This window comes from Dasypus novemcinctus, chromosome 4 (assembly GCF_030445035.2).
Source record: "Dasypus novemcinctus isolate mDasNov1 chromosome 4, mDasNov1.1.hap2, whole genome shotgun sequence".
Lineage (NCBI taxonomy): Eukaryota > Metazoa > Chordata > Mammalia > Cingulata > Dasypodidae > Dasypus > Dasypus novemcinctus.
Window position 1 is genome coordinate 77912523 of NC_080676.1, and position 21292 is coordinate 77933814.

General features: G+C 40.3%; 1 pseudogene; it reads right to left on the reverse strand.

Moving 5' to 3' along the window:
• Window positions 1–1872: 1872 nt before the first annotated feature.
• Window positions 1873–2686, reverse strand: LOC101418368 (cAMP-dependent protein kinase type II-beta regulatory subunit pseudogene; annotated as a pseudogene).
• Window positions 2687–21292: the final 18606 nt, after the last annotated feature.

Below are 21292 nucleotides of genomic sequence, written 5' to 3' on the forward strand. Positions count from 1 at the left end.
GGTTCGTTGGTCTTACCCAGGTCAGCTAACAGGGAGATGAAGATGGTCAACCACCACACCAGGGAATCAAGAGTTCCTACAACTATAAGCAGAGGAATTGTGCCCATCATCCATGTAGAATCTAAGCCCCCTCTTGATCTAGAGGTGGCGAGGACATCACCATCCCAGGGTCCACAGAATGGAGGAATAAAACATGGACTAGAGTGGACTTACTATATATATTCTACTGTAAAACTATTGTGACAAGTAATAGAAGAAATTTTAGCATCGAGGTGGAGAAAGTGGCCACAGTATTTCCTGAGGGCAGGGAGAGGGTAGAAGAGATGTGATATGGGGGCATTTTTGGGATTTTGAGTTGTCCTTAATGATACTGCAGGGTCAGATGCTGGACTTTATATATCCTGCCATAACCCACTGAATGTACTAGGTGAGAGTGCAAACTATAGGGTAAACTATTATCTGTGTAGTGCAGCGGTGCCCCAAAATGTGTTCACCTAGTGCGATGAGTGTGCAGCAATGATAAGGGAGGTTGTTGGTGTGGGAGGAGTGGGGTGGGGGGTGGGGAGTATACAGGAACCTCTTATATTTTTTAGTGTAACTTTTTTTGGTGATGTATATATCTTCAAAAAAATACAATTTACAAAAATGATGTGGTGGGGGGAGGGGAGTGGGTTATATGGGAACCTCTTGCTTTTTGTTTTTTAATGTAACATTCCGTGTGATCTATTAACTTTAATTTAAAAAAACACAAACAAACAAAAAAAACAAATGCAATGAATGTACCACACTAAAAAAGACAAAAAACCAACCTTCTCATAGGCTGCTGATTAATGTGATCCCAACCAATACAAGGAAAAAAGTAGAAATCCATGGGAGCAGATATTTGCAAAGGATTGTTTTATGTAGACCTATTGAAAGATGAAGAAATAGACTGTGAACATGTTGATAAAGACCCCATGACAATTTTTGGTGTAGCTTTTTAAAAAAAGTATTTATAAGATCTTAGGCTATTAGAAGATAGACATACAAGTCAGATTTAACAAGTAGGTTTAAAATTTAAATAACATTTTTTGAAATTTCATTTGTGACTCTGAATGTCAAACTCAAAATTTTAAAGATAAAGAATATAGAGAATGACAAAATGGAAAAAGGAAGCAAAAATATATGCTTGATGAGGAAAAAAAATGTGTTTATGACCTCTCCTCTAAAAAACTCTTTTCCCTCTTATCATAATGACTAAATTGCCCATCCTTAAAACCAATGGAATATGTAGATTAATTACCATTGTGCCAAGTAGGAAAAATGTACTTTATTGCAAAAAATATAAAAGATTTTAAAATTGCATATGGTTTCTTATACAATTTCACCAATAGCTGAAGGCCAGTACAAAACATATCAAGTCAAAAAAACTTGAAACAAATATTATTAAAATTGTACTTACTATATATAATGAGTTATAAAAAGAATGCGATGCCAAGCTATGTAGAATGACTTTTTGCCAAGTTCCCTGTTCCATGGGCACAGTTGCTAACATGGCATTAATCTGAATAAATCAAAATGAACACATATCACCTATAATCCTTTCATTATCTTAAATACTGATACTGTCAATATATTATAATCATTCAAATAAACTTTTCAGTCAAATCATAAATTTGTGGAATAGGAAGTTATTTTATCAGAATGTCAATTTTTTTCCCCACAATCTGTTCTTTAGAAAGTAATATTAAAGCCTATTAATTATTAAATCACAGCAGTTTACTGATTACTGCAAATATTAAAAAAAGGAAAAAATTCTGAAATCACAGAAAATGCTTGGCATCTATACAAACACATTCTCAGTTGACTACCCATTACTGTATAATTTTGTCACTATGGATCTTCTTGTTCCATACTTTTGCTCCATGCAGTGGTTTCAACAATATCCATGTTTGTTCCAAACAGGACAACTAACTGTTCTTCATAGGTGGTGATGTTCCTTTTCATAATTTTCAGGCAAGGTCCCAAAAGCCTTTCAAGTGCTTGCACATCCATGACTAAACATTTGACAGCCCAATGACATGTGCAGAAGCTGCTCGAGGTTTATTTGTTAGAAGGGCAAGTTCTCCAGAACACTGTCCTTGAGAACATCGAGTGATTTCTACTGCACCATTCTTTTTCACTTCTGCTTTTCCCTTCCTTTTCATGGTAATTTTTACTTCTCCAGATTCTACAATGAAAAAAGAATCAGCCAAATCTCCCTGAGCAATGATATGTTCACCATCATTGTATACTTTGGTGTCTATAACATCTAACATTTTCAGGCCTTCTGAAACTTACAAAGATTTAAGATATGGCAGTGACTCAATAAAGTTTTCATATATTTTTCTCTTTTTGGCATTGTTTTTCACAATTATTCTCCTGAAGGTTTCCCTGGCCAATCCCCACAGTGCACCAGGAGAGGTAGCAGTGATTGCCGCTGCTCTGCATGTAATGTACATTAAGGCCAGTTCGGCAAAGCTCCCATGATTATCGTAGTTACTAACACATCATCAACACCATCATATTTTACATAAATGTCAAATGGTCCTCTATCAGTTACATAAAACTTGTCACTGTCATCACCTTGATCAATAACATGTTCCCCTTCTGACCAATTGTTAAACATGGCATCTACTACTTGAGAGATCTGCTCCAAATCCAGATTATTTTTTTTTTTTAAGATTTATTTGAAACCCTAGGCCAAGTCTGCTTCCCACACAAAATATCTTATACATCAATTTTAATGGCTGTGTAGTATTTCCTTGTATGCTTTTCCTTATACATCATGTCAAAATAGAGTGTTTCTAGATAAATGCATGCCTGAAATATGAGATGCAAAGAACATAATCTACCAGTGAGACACTACCCCCTAAAGTTCCTAAGTGAACACTCCTAGAGGACTAAGTAAGATTAAGTAATGTTCAGTTACTACCTAGGCCTTCACTCACAACCCCAGCGTAGAATTCTAATGAGCCAGGTTGAAACATGGAAGGACTCCTTTTACTTATGTTAGGTAAGCTCTTATTTTCAGTATCAGCTGCTGACAATTACATGGATTAGAATAACTTTTCTTTTCTGTTACCTTAGATTGTCCTCAGGAGCCAAATTTTCATATTTAAAGTGAACATCTAATTAAGAAGTCAGGTTAGTTACAAACTCAATGTTTTCCCTGTGTTTCTAACCCCAAAGAGAAGGTACACTGGTATGAGTCATGAAAGAATGGCTTCCCCAATGATACATAATTGCGACAAAGTATTAAGGCTATGTTTCTGACAACTATAAAACATTACTGAAAGAAAAAAAAATTCCTGAAAGAAATTGAAGAAGACCTTAAATAAATGGAAAGAAATAAACATTCGTGGGTGAGAAGACAATATAATTAAGATGCCATTACTACCAAACGTGATCTACAAACCCTATCAAAATCCCAATATTTTTTCCCCCAGAAATAGAAAATCCAATTCTAAAATTCAAATGGAATTTCAAGGGATCCTATAACCAAAGCCATCTTGGAAAAGAGGAAGAAAATTGGAGGACTAACACTTCCCAATTTCAAAATTTACTAACAAGTTAAAGTAATCAAAATAGTATGTTACTGGCATAAGGATAGGCATATGGACCAATGGAATAGAATTAAGAGTCTATAAATAAACCCACACATCTATAGTCAATTGATTTTTTCCTTTTAAGATTTATTTTTTTATTTACTTCTCTCCCCCTCCCCCATTAGTCTGCTCTCTGTGTCCATTCCCTGTGTGTTCTTCTGTGACTGCTTCTATCCTTTCAGTGGCCCGGGAATCTGTATTTCTTTTTTTGTTGCATCGTCTTGCTGCGTCAGCTCTCCGTGTGTGCGGCGCCATTCTTGGGCAGGCTGCACTTTCTTTTGCGCTGGGCAGCTCTCCTTACAGGGCTCACTCCTTGCGCATGGGGCTCCCCTACATGGGGGACACCCCTGCGTGGTATGGCACTCGTTGCACGCATCAGCACTGTGCGTGAGCCAGCTCTACACGGGTCAAGGAGGCCTGGGGTTTGAACCGCAGACCTCCCATGTGGTAGGCAGATGCCCTATCCATTGGGCCAAGTCTGCTTCCCTCAATTGATTTTTGACAAGGGTGACAAGACCATTCATAGGGAAATAATTTCTTCAACAAACAGTACTGGAAAAACTGGATATCTACTTGCAAAAGAATTAAATTGGACTGTCATCTTGAACCACGTATAAAACTCAAAATGGATTAAAGTTCTAAACCTAAGAATAAGAATATAAAACTTTAGGGAAAAACATAAAACCTTAGGGTAAATCTTCATGACCTTGAATTTGGCAATGGTTTCTTGAATATAACACCATGAGCACAGGCAACAAAAGAAAATGCAGATAAATTGGACTTTATAGAATTTAGCAACTTTCATACTTCAAAGAACTCTATTAAGAGAGAAAAGAGAAAGTACAGAATGGGAGAAAGTAGTTGCAAATCATATATCTTACAAGGGATTAATACCCAGAACATATAAAGAACTCCTGCAACTGAACAACAAGGCAAATAACCCCTTTTAAAAATGGGCAAAGAATTTGAATAGACATTTCTCCAAAGAAAATATACAAATGGCCAATAAACACATGAAAAGATGCTCAGTGTCATTAGTCATTTGAGAAATGGAAATCAAGACCCCAATGAATTATCACTTCACACCCACTAAGATGGCTCTTAAAAAAAACAATAGAAAATAATAACTGTTGGTGAGGATGTAAAGAAATTGGAATCCTTGTACATCTCCGGTGGGAAAGTAAAATGATGCAACACATGTGGAAAACGTTTTGGCGAATTTTTAGTAAGTTAAACATAGAATTACCATTATGATCCAGCAGTTCCACTCCTAGGTATCTATCCAAAAGAAAGAAAACAGACACACGAATAACCCGTACAAGTTTGTACACAGCAGCAATATTCACAATAGCCAAATGGTAGAAAAAAATCCAAGTGTCCATCAACAAATGAATGGACAAAATGTGATATATATATAGATAATCACTTTTGATATACAAAAGCTTTAAATTTTGATGAAGGCCATTGTAAACTAGATCTTTAATGACCACGAGATAAACAAAGCAAAGGAAATAATTACAAAAACAAAAAAAAGGACTATGCAGTATAAGATAAACAATGAAAAAACCTTCTTAAAAATGCATGAAGGAATTGATAGAAACAGGATTATATTCTTTAATGATCTAAATATCATCCATTCACTCAACAAATGATACTCATTCAATAAATAATTATTGACTATATGTCTGACATTATACTATGTACTGGGGATATACATGGTAAACAAGATACATGGGGTTTCTGCCCTCAAGGAGCATATAATTTATTAGTTCAGAGAGACATTAAATAAGTAATCACAAAATTAATTAATTAAAATTGCAACACAGTATGAAAGGATAATTTGAGGGTACTCTAAAATCAACTTAACTGAAGTCTTAACTGATTCTGACAGGACAAGGAAGTCTTTCCTGAGGAATATTACAAACATTTTTTAAAATGTCTTGGTTTTAAAATATAAGAGTGTAAAATGAAAATGTTTAAGGTGAAATAAACCTTTACTACTAAGTGGTATGCACTAGCTAGTGACAGACCAGCACTCTCACCTAGCGCAACCCAAAAATATGACCCAAATAAATAAGTCATCTGTTTTAAGGCAAAAGGGAGCTGCTGAGGCAACAGGAACTGGAGAGGCTAAGAAACTCAGAGAGGGAGAGCTGAGTTCAGCCATTTACCCAGGTCATTTGCTGATTCTGGGCATGGGCAGGAGGGTGATAATCCCAGGGCTTATAGCTGTGGAAGAGACGACTGCTGGGAGACAGAGACTGGCAGAGCTTTTGGTGAAGACTTGGGAAGTGTCCTCCAAAAGCTGACTTGCCCCTCAGAACATCTGAATTCTGGAGACTCATGGGACGAGAATCTAAAAACAGAAGCAGAAAGTCTCTGAAAGCAGAACAGAGCCTCCAGTAATCTTTTGTGACAAAGATCCAAATTCTGGACTCACCAGGGGCAGGGGCAGGAGTAAAATCGAGGTAGACTGAGCCTTATCAGGGCTGCAACTCAGCCTCTATGCAGCCCAGTCCAGACTTTACTGGATTCAGGTGATTGGCTACCTGTTAGGAATAAGAGGCTTCAGAAAATGGTTATAATGTTTATTTGGGAAAATAAATGGGCAATGATATTTTAAAGTATTTCCAATTCAAAAGTAGTCATGAGAAGACTTTATCCTAGCAAATATTAAAATGTACTTGCAGGGAAGCAGATGTGGCTCAAGCAATTGAACTCCCAGTACCTCCTGGAGAAGACGAGGAAGACAGTGAGCTGGCGTGATGGGCTGGCTCTGTGAGCTGATGCAACAAGAAGATGCAACAAGGAGACAGAAAGAGGAAACACAATGAGAGTCAATAAAGCAAGGAGCAGAGGTGTATCAAGAGATTGAGCACCACTCTCCCCATGGGAGGTCCCAGGTTCAGTTCCCAGTGCCTCCTAAAGAGAGGACAAGAAGATGAGCAGACACTGAGAGCACACAGCAAATGGGCACAGAGAGCAGACAGCAAGCACAAACAATGGGGGGGTGGATAAATAAATAAATCTTTTAAAAAAATGTACTTGTAACCAATTTGAATCCCTGGTATACAGGAGTATCAATAATGAAAATATTAAAATATTTAAAAAGACCCACACTTTCCAGTATACACTACAGAAAATTCCAGATGGACTGAAAGGTTAAATACTTTAAAAGTCAAAACAAATTCACTCATACATGTGTGAACAGAGTAGCACTAAGGGAAATCACTTTTTGACTGGTGATAGAAACGAAAAAATATGGACAACTCCAAAAGGTGAGATTTAAAAATTCAGAAGAATGGAGCAAATGCTTGCACAAAAAACAAAAGTTCAATATCTAAAAAATAGTAAAAGCTCATAGAAATAGGGAAAAACACCAACTGTCCATTAACAAATGAGTAAAAAGGCAGTTCATACAAGAAGAAACGCGGTCAATAAACCATATTTTAAATATTCAGGTAACTTTGTTAGTAAAATAACTGCAAATTAAACCAACTGCAGAGTTTCATTTTGTACTTTAAAAGAAGAGTTAGAAAAACTTTTTTTAAGTTATAAAACACAAAGCCTGCAAGGCTTCAAGAAAACATTTCTGCTCATGAATTAGTGATAGCAATGCAAATTGATCCAGTCTTTTTTAAGGGTAAAACGGCACTTTATTGAAACAATCATAAATGTGCCTATTCCCTAAGGAAGAGAATTTATCCTGAGGAAATAATGTTTAATAAAAAACAAAACTATATACATGCAATATTTATTTTATGATAGTAAAACACCGGCAGCAAGTTAAGATCCCAACAATATAGAAATATAGAACCTAACCAGGGTATATCAAAATTATATACTCTAGTGATTTATTTATAATGACAAACTTAAAGATGATATAGGAAGTAGAAACTATTTGGTTAAATCATGTTATATAAAAAGAACACCAAATTGTATATTCACACTCATTACAACTATAAATGAATCGTGAATATACACAGGTAAAGTTGGGAAAAGAGCATATATAAAGAATGTTTCTAGTTGTGTTAAGATGAACAGGCTTGTAGTAAATTTTTCTGCATTACTGTTAAGACATTAGATTTTTAAAATATTAATATTGCTATAATGAGAGAATTTTCTTTGCAGGACATTGATCTGGCTTATGGAAAAATAGTAATTGCCTGCCTTCCTAAACTGGACAGAGGGACAGATGACAGCATTTCCATTTAGTTATATAAATTTTGAAAGAAAGATTATTTTTCTTCTCTGAATGAATTCTAGTGTATTTGGTAAGTGTCCTAAGTTTTTATTCTCTCAAATAAAAAACTGTGCCTTTGCACTTCCTGTTCCCAGCCCCCAAACAGGTCTAAAGGAATGTCCAACTATCCTTATGGGCCAATGAAAGCAAGGTTTAGGCCGACTCAAAAGGCCACAGGCAAGCAAATGACTTAAGAGAACTTAAGTTGCTCAGTAAATGTTTGCTCTTATATTTAGGTTTTGTTTTCTAGAATACACACAAAAAGCATATTTCACTTGCCAAGGATGGAGTGTGCCAAGAAAGAAACAAGGAAACAGAACTGCTTTTCAACTCAAAAGGAAATGATTTGGGTCTAGCTAAGGCCAGGCCACCCCCAGAAACTTGAGAGAAAATAGCAATAAATTATTGTTGTTGTTTTATGCCACTAAGTTTGGGGAAAGTTGTTAAGCAACAAGAGATAACTGGAATGATGTACTCAGCTCCCATTGTATTAAATATTTCGAAAGGTTAGGTTCATTACCTGATATAAAAGTCATCTGCACTGAAATTCCTTTATGTTCATTCCTGCAATTAACTAACAGATTATAGGATATAGGGAACAACTTGATATGTAAGATAGAGATTTAGTTTATTATTTTAATTCGGGCACATGACTCACTTATGGAAACAGAAACATTTTGCTAAACATCTTCCATAAAGCAAAAATCGCTAGAATGTTTCCAAGGGCTTTGAGATATCTATCTTATGGTATACAGAATGATGCACAAGGTTGTACTTTCTGACTGATGGTAGACATAGCATCCCAATACTCTGAACTTGAGACTCCAAAGAGAAAGGTCACTGCTGATTTTCTTCAAGAAAGAAAATGATCATGGTCACGCTGTGAAATGATGCAAAGATTGATTAGATGGTAGTTATTGCCAATCACGGATCTGCCCGCATTCAACGGAATTTGGGCAGAATTCACACACAATTATGTTACAGGCTGGCTACTCAAAGAATCAGATTCTGACATGGAATTTAATGTGCAGAAGTTCAGAATGTATATTAGGGAGTGATCTGTGGAAGGGAAACAGGAAGCAAGAGCGTGCAAAGACGTCAAGCAGGCCTGACAATGGCCTTAGTCAACTTTATGGGGTGCTCAGGAGTGAAAATGGCCCATCAGAGGTGTCCTTTGTTGGATTGAAATAGCTGGGCCTTTATACCCTCTCCTGAATCAGTCACTAGATATGGGTTGCACAGGAACGGCATGACCTTGGGTAATTTGGCTGTGCAGCTGAGGCAATCCCTGAAGGAGATGATAGGAAGGCTGTTTGCAGATAGCACTTCCCAAGACTGAATTAACAAGTCCCTCCTTAAAGGGGAATCTGAGCGAGCATCACTGTGACCACCACAAGTTGCTAAATACTTTAGAAGACATGAAAACTTCTGAGTGTGGACCATCCAATTTGCTTTTAAGGATGATTTTGGAATGCAAACCTCAGGATTTCGACAAGGGTAATAATGAGTTTCAAGTGGAACTGAACTAAGATATGAGAAAAGGAGATTCAAGAAGATGATATTACCTGTGGAGTTTGGGGGATGATTCTATGAACTCTGGAATTATTCTGAAATTGTGGTCAAATCCTGGGCCAAGTTTTAATCAATCCAGGTCTATGAACGTATTTTAGTTTCTGACATTCGTATCTGCTGTAAACTCCAACTTCCACCTCCTCAACCCACCCTCCCAACCCCCAGTTACATGAGAACCATAAATAGCTGTTCTGTGTTTCTGGGATGTTTCATGTGAGCCTATCCTAAAGCTATGAACCACATTTCTGTGACTCTTTTTTTTGGTTGAGTTTGGATTTGACCACATCTCTCATCACTCACTGGACTTGGGTAAAGATTTTAAAAAGTAAAATTAGCAAGAATAAAGGACTTAATAAAAACAGACTTCAGGTCTAGGTTCCTGATGAGTCCCCACTCTCCAGCTCAAATGCCTGCTCTCACTTCCTTCTGAAGAGCAACATGTGCCGTTCCCCACTACTAAGGGAAGTTAACCTGTTCCCTAAGCCTGCTGCAAGCGTGACTCATCCCTCCCTTCCTTTAGGCCAAGGGGTGTGGGGAGAGAAAACAACTTCAGCCAGTTAGAACAAGGGGTCTCCAGAAGTGACATCATCAACATGGTGATATAAGACATCACCTGAAAATACCTCCTCGGAGATTTAGCAAATAAAAGGACAAATCCTATGCTCAGCACTCTGGAGGACAGTGGAGACTGGAGAAGGACTCCACAAATGCTGAACTGAAGCAACAGAAAACTCTTAGGTAGGAGAATTCCATTCTGGATGCCAGTCAGTTCTATTTTCCCTCCCCTTCACTAGGTCCCATGCAGCTTGGAAGTCACACAGAGGTAGTATGGCCTGTGTCCCTCTCACCATGAACAGAGACCCACCGCAGCAAATTATAACTCTATGCATATTCAGGCACAGGGTCCTAAGTCCTCAGAGAACCAGGGCCAAACTCGAGCAAACCTTCCGAGGAGTACTGTATACAAAAGGGCCCCAAGGTGGGGGGTTGGGGAGGGACTGATAAAAAGGCTGGTAAGAACTGTTCTACCCTCACTCAATCCACCTAAAGGCAGGACCACCTAAAGGCAAAACAGACTTTTCTGAAGACCCATCTTTCTGGATTGACCCCCTCTGGCACCCCAGGGTGGGCTACACTGATGGGGAAGAAATTGGATGCAGAAAATCCTCACAGAAAATAAAATGGGGCGGTGGGGGGGGGGGGGGGGGGGAGTAAACTGAACTGCTGTAAGATAGGGCAGGTCCCAGAACTGAAAAGTGTCAAGAAAATGGGGCACTGAATGAGGGAGAGAATTTTTAAAAATCATAGAAGCTGGGGAGAAATGTCTGCACAAAAACAAACAGAACAGATCATTCCCAGAGAAGGAAGAGAGGAAAGTAAGCTCTCTCCTAGAGGTGAAACAATTGCACACTGAAAATGCAATCTTAAAAATTGCACAGCATGGAGAGCCAATTTGGCTCAGTGGTTGGGCACCGGCTTCCTACATACGAGGTCCTGGGTTCAATCCCTGGCCTGGTACCTCAAATAAATAAATAAATAAATAAATAAATAAATAAATAAATAAATAAATAAATTGCACCGCAATTCCAGGGCAAGAATCACATGAAGAACAGCTGAAAAAATCTGAAAAATTAAACATTAACTATTCTAAAAGTCTAGGATAAGGTGACCATGCATCAAAGAGCCTTAACACAAAGCAGTCAACAATAAAACCCTAGAAAAGAGGGAGAAACAGGCCTTTAGAGTTAACCCAACAAAAGAATCAGAAGCCCAGACATTAGCAAAAATTCACAAGCCACACTAACAAAAAGGAAGATAGATCTCAGTCAAGGCAACAAATTAAAACTTCAGAGAAGGCTCAGATTTTAGAACAACTAATCAAAGATGTTCAAAGAAATCACCTAAGTCAATTTAAGGAGATTAAGGAAAATATGTATAAAATATAAAGAATATTAAGAAGACAATGTGTGAACACAAAGAAAATTTGAAAGGATTAAAAAAAATAACAGAAATTATGGTGATGAAAGGCACAAGAGTAGAGATTAAGAATACACTACAAGGGAAGCGGACTTGGCCCAGTGGTTAGGGCGTCCATCTACCAAATGGGAGGTCTGTGGTTCAAACCCTGGGCCTCCTTGACCCGTGTGGAGCTGGCCCATGTGCAGTGCTGATGCATGCAAGAAGTGCCGTGCCACACAGGGGTGTCCCCACATAGGAGAGCCCCACATGCGAGGAGTGCGCCCTGTAAGGAGAGCCGCCCAGCACAAAAGAAAGTGCAGCCTGCCCAAGAATGGTGCCTCACACATGGAGAGCTGACACAACAAGATGGCTCAACAAAAAGAAACACAGATTCCCGCGCTGCTGACACAACAGACGCAGACAAAGACGACGCAGCAAATAGACACAGAGAGCAGACAACTGGGGCGGGGGAGGGGGGGAAGAGAAATAAATAAATAAATCTTAAAAAAAAAAGAATACACTACAACAGCAGATTTGAAGAGCATAAGAAAGAAGAAGCAAACTGAAGACAGGACAATTGAAATACAGTCAGAAGAAAAGATTAGAAAAAATTGAGCAGTATGTCAGGGATTTGAGTGACAGCATGAAGCACACAAACATATATGTCATGGGTGTCCCAGAAGGAGAAGAGAAGAGAATAGCAGAAGAAAGAATATTTGAGGAAATAATGGCCCAAAATTTCTCAACTCTTATGAACAGCGTAAATATACATATCCAAGAAGTATAATGTACCCCAAACAGAATAAACCCTAATAAATCAGAGACACGTACAAAACAGAGTGGCAAATGCCAAAGATAAAGAGAGAATTCTGAAAGCAGCAAGAGAAAAGCAATTCATCACATACAAAGGATCCTCACTAAGACTAAGTGCTGATTTCTCACCAGAAACCATGGAATTGAGAAGATAGTGGTATAATATATTTAAGATATTGAAAGAGGAAAATTGCCAGATAAAAATTATTTATCCAGTAAAACTGCCCTTCAAAAATGAGGGGGAATTTAATATATTCACAGATAAATAGAAACTTAGAGAGTCTGTCAGCGAGAGACATGCCCTACAATAATGTTGTTTTGCAGGTTGAAGGGAAAAGACAGGAGGGAGGGACTTGAAGTGCTGTAAAGAAATGAAGATCATCAGTAAGGTAACTAAAAGGATAAATGCAAAACCCCATAGTACTGTATCCTCAATATACAACTCTACTCTTCTAATTGATATAAGAATCAGAATACAATTGAACAAGAAAAAGGCATATTTCTTATAAATGGACATATAAATAAAAGTAGTAAAGTGGAATAAAACAACATAGAGAGCATATAGTGGGGAAAGAGAGGGATACAGGAGCAGAGAACGTGTATTCTGATGCTAATATGCCATTCTCATCAATAGAACATCTAGAAAGATGATCAGTAAAGAAAGAGAGAACTTTAATAATATGATAAATGAATTAGACCTAACAGACATTTACAGAACATTGCATTCCAAAATATCGGGATATACATTCTGCTCTACTGCACATGGATCATTATAGACTACATGTTGTGTCACAACAATTCTCAATAAATAGAAAGATTGAAATTAGGTAAAGCAACTTTTAGACCATAATGGAATGAAGCTGGAATCAGTAACAGGAGAGAACTAGAAAATCCACAAATATATGAAAGGTATATATAAAACCCTCTTAATCAGTTGGTCAAAGAAGAAATTGCAAGAGAAATTAGTATTTTGAGATGAATGAGAATGAGAACACAACATATCAAAACATGGGATGCAATGAAGACAGAGCTGAGAGGAAAATTTATAGCCCTAAACACCTAAATTTAAAAGGAAGAAAGCTAAAATCAAGGACGTAACTGCACATCTGATGGAACTAGAAAAAGAACAGAAAACGAATCCAAAAGCCAGAAGGAAAGAAATAACAAAGATTAGAGCAGAAATAAATGAAATTGAGTATCAAAAATTAATAGAGTATATCAACAAAACCAGTATTTGGTTCTTTGAGAAGAACAATAAAGTTGACAAACCCTTAGCGTGACTAAAGAAGAGGGAAGACACAAATAAAATCAGAAATGAGAGGGGAGGTATATTACTCCTGACCCCACAAAAATAAAAAGAATCACTAGAAGATACTATAAACAACTGTGTGCCAACAAATTATACAACTTAGGTGAAATGGACCAATTCCTAGAAACACATGAACAACCTAAAGTGACCCTAGGAGAAATAGAAGACCACAAAAGACCAATCACAAGTAAAGAGATTGAATTAGTCATAAAAACTTCTTGTAACAGTTTGATATTATTTATGAACTCCAAAAAAGATGTTTGATTATGTTTGTAAACTGGTCTGTTCCTCTAGGTGTGATACCCTTTGCTTGTACTAGATTCAGCTGAGATGCCTTTGATTAAATTATGTTAAAATTAGGGCTTGATTCAACCACATCATTAGGGCATGCAGGGTTGAGTCTCTGCCCCCTTTGGTAGGCTATATAAACAGACAATCAAGAACACAGGAGAAGTAGATACACAGAGAAGATACACAAATGATCCTGTTGTCCCAGGAAGAGAGATGAGCCTGATAGTCCACAGCTGACCTTGCAAAGAGAACAGAGCAGGTGAGCCTAGAAAGAAATGAGCCCAAGGGAGAGTGACTGAGCCTTATGCCAGCCTACAGCTGATATTGGAAGAAGCTGGGACCATGGAGCCTTAAGAGGAAGAAAGGAGACTGAACCTTCGCAGATGTCACCTGCCATCTTGCGTTAACACATGAGAACAGACTTTGGGTAAGAAAGTACCTCTCATGGTACCTTGAGTTGGACTCTTTAAGATCTTGTGGCTATAAGCTTCTACCCCAAATAAATACCCTTATAAAGCCAACAGAGTTCTGGTACTTTGCATCAGCATCCCTTTGGCTGACTAATACACCTCCCAACAATGAAAAGCCCAAGACCAGATGGCTCCACAGGTGAATTCTACCAATCATTCAAAGAATTAATACCAAGTCTGTTCAAATGCTTCAAAAAATATACGGGGAGGAAACACTATCTAACTCTTTCTATGAGGAAAATATCACCCTAATACCAAAGCTAGATAAATATATTACAAGAAAAGAAAATCACAGACCAATTTCTCTAATGAATATAGGTGAAAATATCCTCAACAAAATACTTGCAAATCAAATCCAACAGCACATTTAAAGAATTATACACCATGATAAAGTGGATTTTATCCCACAGATGCAAGGGTGGAATGATACTAGAATAGCAGTTAATGTAGTACATCACATTAAAAAACTGAAACAGAAAAATTACATGACCAGCTCAACTGAAACAAAAAAGGCATTTGATAAAATCCAACATTATGAGAAAAACACTTTGATAAGAATGAAGGAAACTTTGTCAACATTACACAGGGCATATATGAAAAAGCCTCAGCTAACTGCATACTTAGTGGTGAAAGGTTCAAAGCTTTCCCTCTAAGATTGGGAACAAAGCAAGGATGCCCACGGCGACCACTATTATTCACATTGTACTAGAAGTTCTAGCTAGAGCAATTAGGTAAGAAAGAATTAAAAGGCATCCAAATTGGGAAGGAAGAAGTAAAACTTTCACTATTTGCAGATGACATGATCCTATATTTAGAACCCCAACCCCCCAAAATCAACAATAAATGATTTCAGCACAGTGGCGGGATACAAAATCAACATGCAAAAATCAGTCGTGCTTCTATACACTAGAAATGAACAATCTGTGGAGGAAGTCAGGAAACAAATTTCCATTTACAATAGCAACTAAAATAATCAAATATCTAGGAAAAAATTTATGTAAAGGACCCAAACAAAGAAAACTATAAAACATTGCTAAAAGAAATCAAAGAAGACCTACATAAAGGGAAGGACATTCTGAGTTCAGGGACTGAAAGACTAAATATCATTAAAATGTCAGTTCTACCCAAATTGATCTGCAGATTCAATGCAATCCCAACCAAAATTCCAACGGCGTATTTTAAAGAAATGTAAAAGCCACTTACAAGTTTTTTGGAAGGATAAGTGGCCCAGAATAGCCAAAAACATCTTGAAAACGAAGATTGAAGTTGGAGGACTCACACTTCCTGACTTAAATCATTATTACAGAGCCATACTGGTAAACACAGAATGGTACTGGCATAAAGATAGACATATTGATCAAAAACATGGAAATCACAGTTCAGATATAGACCCTCGCATCTATGCTCAATTGATTTTTAACAAGGCTAGCAAGGCCACTCGACTGTCACGAAACAGGAGGCGGGACGCGAGGGGCTGGAGTTGCTACCACCGGCCCGGGCTGCGCTCGCTCAGCGCCCCTGCCGCCTCACGGAGCTGGAAGGCGCTGGCTCTGCCGGCTGCGCTCCCAGGGCCGCCGGGGCACGTGCGCTGCGCTCGCAGCCGATCCGCCGCCAGCCTCCTCCGCGCTCTCTCTGCGGCCTCGGGGCCCGAGGCCTGACCGGGGAGAAGGCGAGGCGCCCGCCGCCCGGGAGGAAGGATGAGCGTCAAAATCCCGGCGGTGCGGCCCAGCCCTGGGACCTGCTGGAGTTGGCGCTGCTGCACTTCATGCCCCCGCAGCGGGAAAAGGAGCGGAAAGCGCCGCACGCTTCAGCCACGAGGGCAAGACCCGGCAAGTGTTGCAGCCGCCCAGCAAGGGAGTCAGCTTCGCCGAAGAACCCCTGCACACTGATTCCGAAAACCCAGAGGAGGAAGAGGGGGACGAGCCCGGGCGCAGGAGCATTCCATGCTCCAGTAATAAACAGATTCACAAGGCGTGCCTCGGTATGTGCAGAAGTTTATAATCCTGATGAAGAAGATGATGCAGAATCCAGGATTATACATCCTAAAACGGATGAGCAAAGAAATAGACTTCAAGAAGCTTGCAAAGACATCCGCTGTTTAAGAATCTGGATTTGGGGGGCGGACTTAGCCCAGTGGTTAGGGCGTCTGTCAACCACATGGGAGGTCCGTGGTTCACCCCCGGAGAAACTATTACTCATGGTTTTCATTTTGGCTTCTTCATCTTTCTGTCCCTTGTCCTCCTAAGAGGTGCACAGCAATCTCCTGGTCTGCAGAGCCCCAAAGCAGGTCCCTCAGAAAGCTTTTTTTTGCCCTTTCTGTACTGTTTTGGTGGCAGAGTTGAGCACTGCCTATTTATTCGGACACCATCTTCCTGGAAGTCCGCTCTTTTCTCTGTATGACAATGCTTTCTCTGCTTAGAGTAGAAGATGGGCATACAGAACACTAGGCTTTAAGTGTCTTTAGCAGAGTAATCATGTTTCAAGAGAAAAATAAGAAAGATCCATGTTAAATAAAGTGGTAAAATTGAAAAATGAATAAATTACTCTCATGTTTACATGTTATAAGGTGATTTACGACCATAATTGGAGCAATGCAGAATGAAGTCATTGGTTAGAAGCCACTTGAAATTAGTTTGGGTATGAGGAGGAGTTAAGGAAATGCTTATTGAAAGATTACAGTTTTTTAGTAGGAGTTTGAATGTCTGTGAATCTCCAAGAATTCTGGAGAATATATATAGTTGAGTGTGGCAGTTTGAAATTATTTATGAATCACAAAAAGAGAAATATTACATTTGTAAACTAATCTGTTCCTCTGGGTGTGATACCCTATGATTGCATCAAATTCAGTTGAAAGTCCTTTATTCGATTACTTGATAAAACCCCTTTAGGGCTTTTGACTGGACTATGACAGTGAGACATAACTCAGGCGAGTCTCCACCCTCTTGCTGGGCCTGATATAAAAGGAAACAGAGTGAGACTCACTCAGACAAAGAAAAAGGAAGCCACCATATTTGATCCTGCCATGTAAGAGAGAGGACTTCAGGATCACTTAAGCATGAACCCCAAGACGCTGGGCCCACGTTGCAGCTCAAGAGGAGACAGCGAGCCTGGAGGAGAAAGCTAAAACCTGGGCAGAGCTTGGTAGCCATCTTGCTTCACTACGTGGCAACACCCTGTGATCAACAGTAGCTAACTTTGGTGAGAAAGCATCCCTATTGGTGCCTTGGTTTGGACTTTTCACAGTCTTGGAACTGTAAGCTTTTACCCCAAACAAATCCCCTTTATAAAATCCATACCATTTCTGGTACGTTATGTCGGCACCGTTTGGCAAACTAACACAGTGAGGATTATAATATAAATGATAAGCCCTCCTGCGGTCACCCCTCGGGCTGAAGTGTGGTTTGCTGGCCTGGCGGGGGAGCAGCCGCGGCAGGCCAAGCCGCTGCCCCCATAATAGGGTGGCTGGTCGGACTCACCGCCACCCCTGAAGGAAGCACGGCATGGGCGCAGAGTGCCCTCGGGTCTCCCCTTCTCGGCAGCCATGCTTCCGTGGCCGCCCCTCCTCCCTGATGGCGCCACCCGAAGCCTTGTGGGGCGGCACCCTTCTTCTTCTTTCTCCCTGCGCAGGCGCAGGGCAGAAAATTCCAGTCTGCCCTTTTCCCCTCCCCCGACAGCAGCAACAGCCAGGCGTGGGTGGAGAAATCCAGCCCGCCCTTTTCCCTTCCCCCGACAGCAGCAACAGCCAGGCGTGGGCGGGAAACTCAAGTCTGCCCTCCACCCCAGCAACAGCAGCCACCAATCCCTAAACCCTGCCCCTTCCCCCAGCAACAGCGACAGCCAATCCCTAACCACCACCCCTCCCCCGTCCAGTACCGCCCACTGACCTTTCGCCGGCAACCAATCAGAACGGGGCGTGGCTTCGACCAATCAGCCTTCCCCAGCCCCTATAAAACTGTTGCCTCTCCCTCAATAAAGTGGACTTGCGTGTTTACCTTGTCTCCACGGTAGTTCTTCTGCCGTGTGCCCTCCAGTCCTGAGAGCCCCCGACAAGGGCCTGGCCTCCCTTGTCCCCAGTTCGTCGCCTGCTTCGCCGGGCGGCCCCTTTGTCGCCGGCTTCGCCGGGCGACCCTGTCAGCCGAACCGCGCAACCCCTTGTGAGACCGATCCCTCATCTGCTGCCGGACCGACCCCTCGTCCCAAGTGGGACCGACCCCTCGTCCCAAGCGGGACCGACCCCTCGTCCGCAGCCAGACCCCACCTCTACCGACCAAGCAAGCCGCCACACCCTCCTATTGTGATGGTTAGGCTAATGTGTCAACTTCACTAAGTAATTATGTCAGTTGTTTGGTCAAGCAAGTACTGGGCTAATTGTAATACAAGGGCATTTATGGACTTTAGGCACCACTGACTTTACTGCATAGATAGCTGATTACAATTACAACAATCAGGGAGATTGCCATCAGCAATAAGTGACACTTTTTCCAATCAGTTGAATGCCTTAAAAGGGGAAGTGATTCCAGCATTCAGGGAGAATTTCCCAGCTGATCTTTGGACAGCCAACATCTCCCAGAAACTCATCAAGGACCTTCATTGGACTTTCATTGGAGCCCCTGGTTGTGGCCTGCCTGCAGAACCTGGACTTGTGCATCCCCACAGCTGCATGAGAGACTCATAAAATCGTATATTATTGACAGATATCTCTTGTTGATTCTGTTTCCCTAGAGAACCCTAATACACCTATGTAGAATAGATACTAACAAGGACCATTATGAAGTACAGATACTCATGTATTCATTTAGTGTACCCTGTTTTTCTAAAGGCAGAAATTTACCTACTCATTGAATTTGCTGTTCATTTGCTGTTGCTTCTTCTTCCTCCTCTTCATCTTCTCCCTCTTCCTTCTCCTTTTTAATATTGCTTATTTTGAAATCCACAAGAAGCACCATATACAAATCTCTAAGGTCATTTGCAAAATATTTTTCCTGTTATTTGCAGTTTGACAGAGTAAAGAATGCTTTTCTCTGGTAAAGCTACTTGATGAAGTAAAAGCACATGGACACCAAAAATGGCCATATGAATAATGAGAGACTCCTTTTCCATGGAACAGAGACAGATTGAGTACCACATGTAAATCAGCATGGCTTGGGAAGCGAACTTGGCCCAGTGGTTAGGGTGTCCATCTACCACATGGGAGGTCCGCAGTTCAAACCCCGGGCCTCCTTGACCCGTGTAGAGCTGGCCCACGCACAGTGCTGATGCATGCAAGGAGTGTCGAGCCACACAGGGGTGTCCCCCACATAGGGTAGCCCCACGCGCAAGGAGTGCGCCCCGTAAGGAGAGCCACCCAGCACAAAAGAAAGTGCAGCCTGCCCAGAAATGGTGCCGCACACAAAGAGAGCTGACACACCAAGATGACGCAACAAAAAGAAACAGATTCCCATGCTGCTGACAACAACAGAAGCGGACAAAGAAGACGACGCAGCAAATAGACACAGAGAAGAGACAACTGGGACAGGGGGAAGGGGAGAGAAATAAATCTTAAAAAAAAAAAATCAGCATGGCTTGAATCACTGTAACACTGGGGGAAATTGTAAGGAAGTGAGCCATCTGGCTGCTCGGGATTAGGTGACCAGTAGCTCTAGTCCACACTCGATCAGTGTAGAATCAGAGATGGCAGCTATGTTGCCATCATCAGGACAGATCTCACTGTGTTGCACCCCCAAAGAGACAGGCAGCCTTCTGAGGGCAGATGGGCTGAATTTTAGAAATGAAAAAAAGTGGCAAGGTGGGCAGGAATGGAAATTTTTTTGTTGGTTTTGGGTTTGATTCGACATATTATGTAATTTTATTTTATTAGGAAATCTTTTGTCTCTCTCTTCACAACTACAGCCTATGGAAAAGGAACCTATTATGGTGTTGACACCAGTTATTCCGCTAGTGATGCATGCTCCAGACCAGACAAGAATGGTAGAAAGCACATGTGTTTTCTGCAAGTACTTAATGGAGTCTGTGCATGTGGACAAGCAGGATTAATTACTCCTCCATCAAAAAACCCTCACAACCCTACAGATCTATTTGAATCTTTCACAGATGACACACAACATCTAATTCTATCTGTGGTATTCTTCAATAATCAAGGTTACCCAGAATATCTCATAACTTTCAGATGTTAAAAAATGGTGTTGGGGGAGTGGATGTAGCTCAATGGTTGAGCGCTTGTATGAGGTCCTGTGTTCAATCCCCGGTATCTCCTTTAAAAAAAAAAAAGGTGTTTAAAAAAGTCACAAAGGCATAATTTAGTCATATATTTATAGGAACAATTTATAGGTTCTTTGCCTTTGTCTTTGGCTTGCCATAGACATCAAATCTGTAAGAGAACAAATAATACATTACTCATTTCTATGGGAAAAGAAATAAGATTACTCACTCTAAGTGAAGATATTGTTGTCCTTAATGTAACATGTTGAGGCATCACACTATGGTGGGCTAAACCATATATTCCCCCCAACAAGATGACTCCTTCATCTGTTTGCTTGTTGTTTCTGCTTGTTGATTATGCTCATCTGCTCATTGCTTTTGCTCGTCTGTGCAGTTTTTTTGGTCATTGTCTGCTCATTGTTTTGTTTTTTTTTTCTTTAAGAAGCACCATGGAACTCAACTGCTTGAGCCACATCTGCTCCCTGCTCATTTGTTTTTGCTCAGTGTCTGCTCATTGTTTGTTTTTCTTCTTTAGGAGGCACTGAGAACCGAATCTGGGACTTCCCATGTGGGAGATGGGTGCTCAACTGCTTGAGCCACATCTGCTCCCTAAACCATACTTTTAAGTGGATAGGCTGCTGTTGTACAATTGTAATAGCTGGGGAGTTGCCTCCTTAAGGAATTGTTATCAATAACTTAGCTAGAATGACTGAATCACAGAATATTAGCTCAAATGTTTTGTGGAACAAATCAGATAAAAATGTATTGTATTATTATCCAATACTACATAACAAATTACCTCAAACCCAGT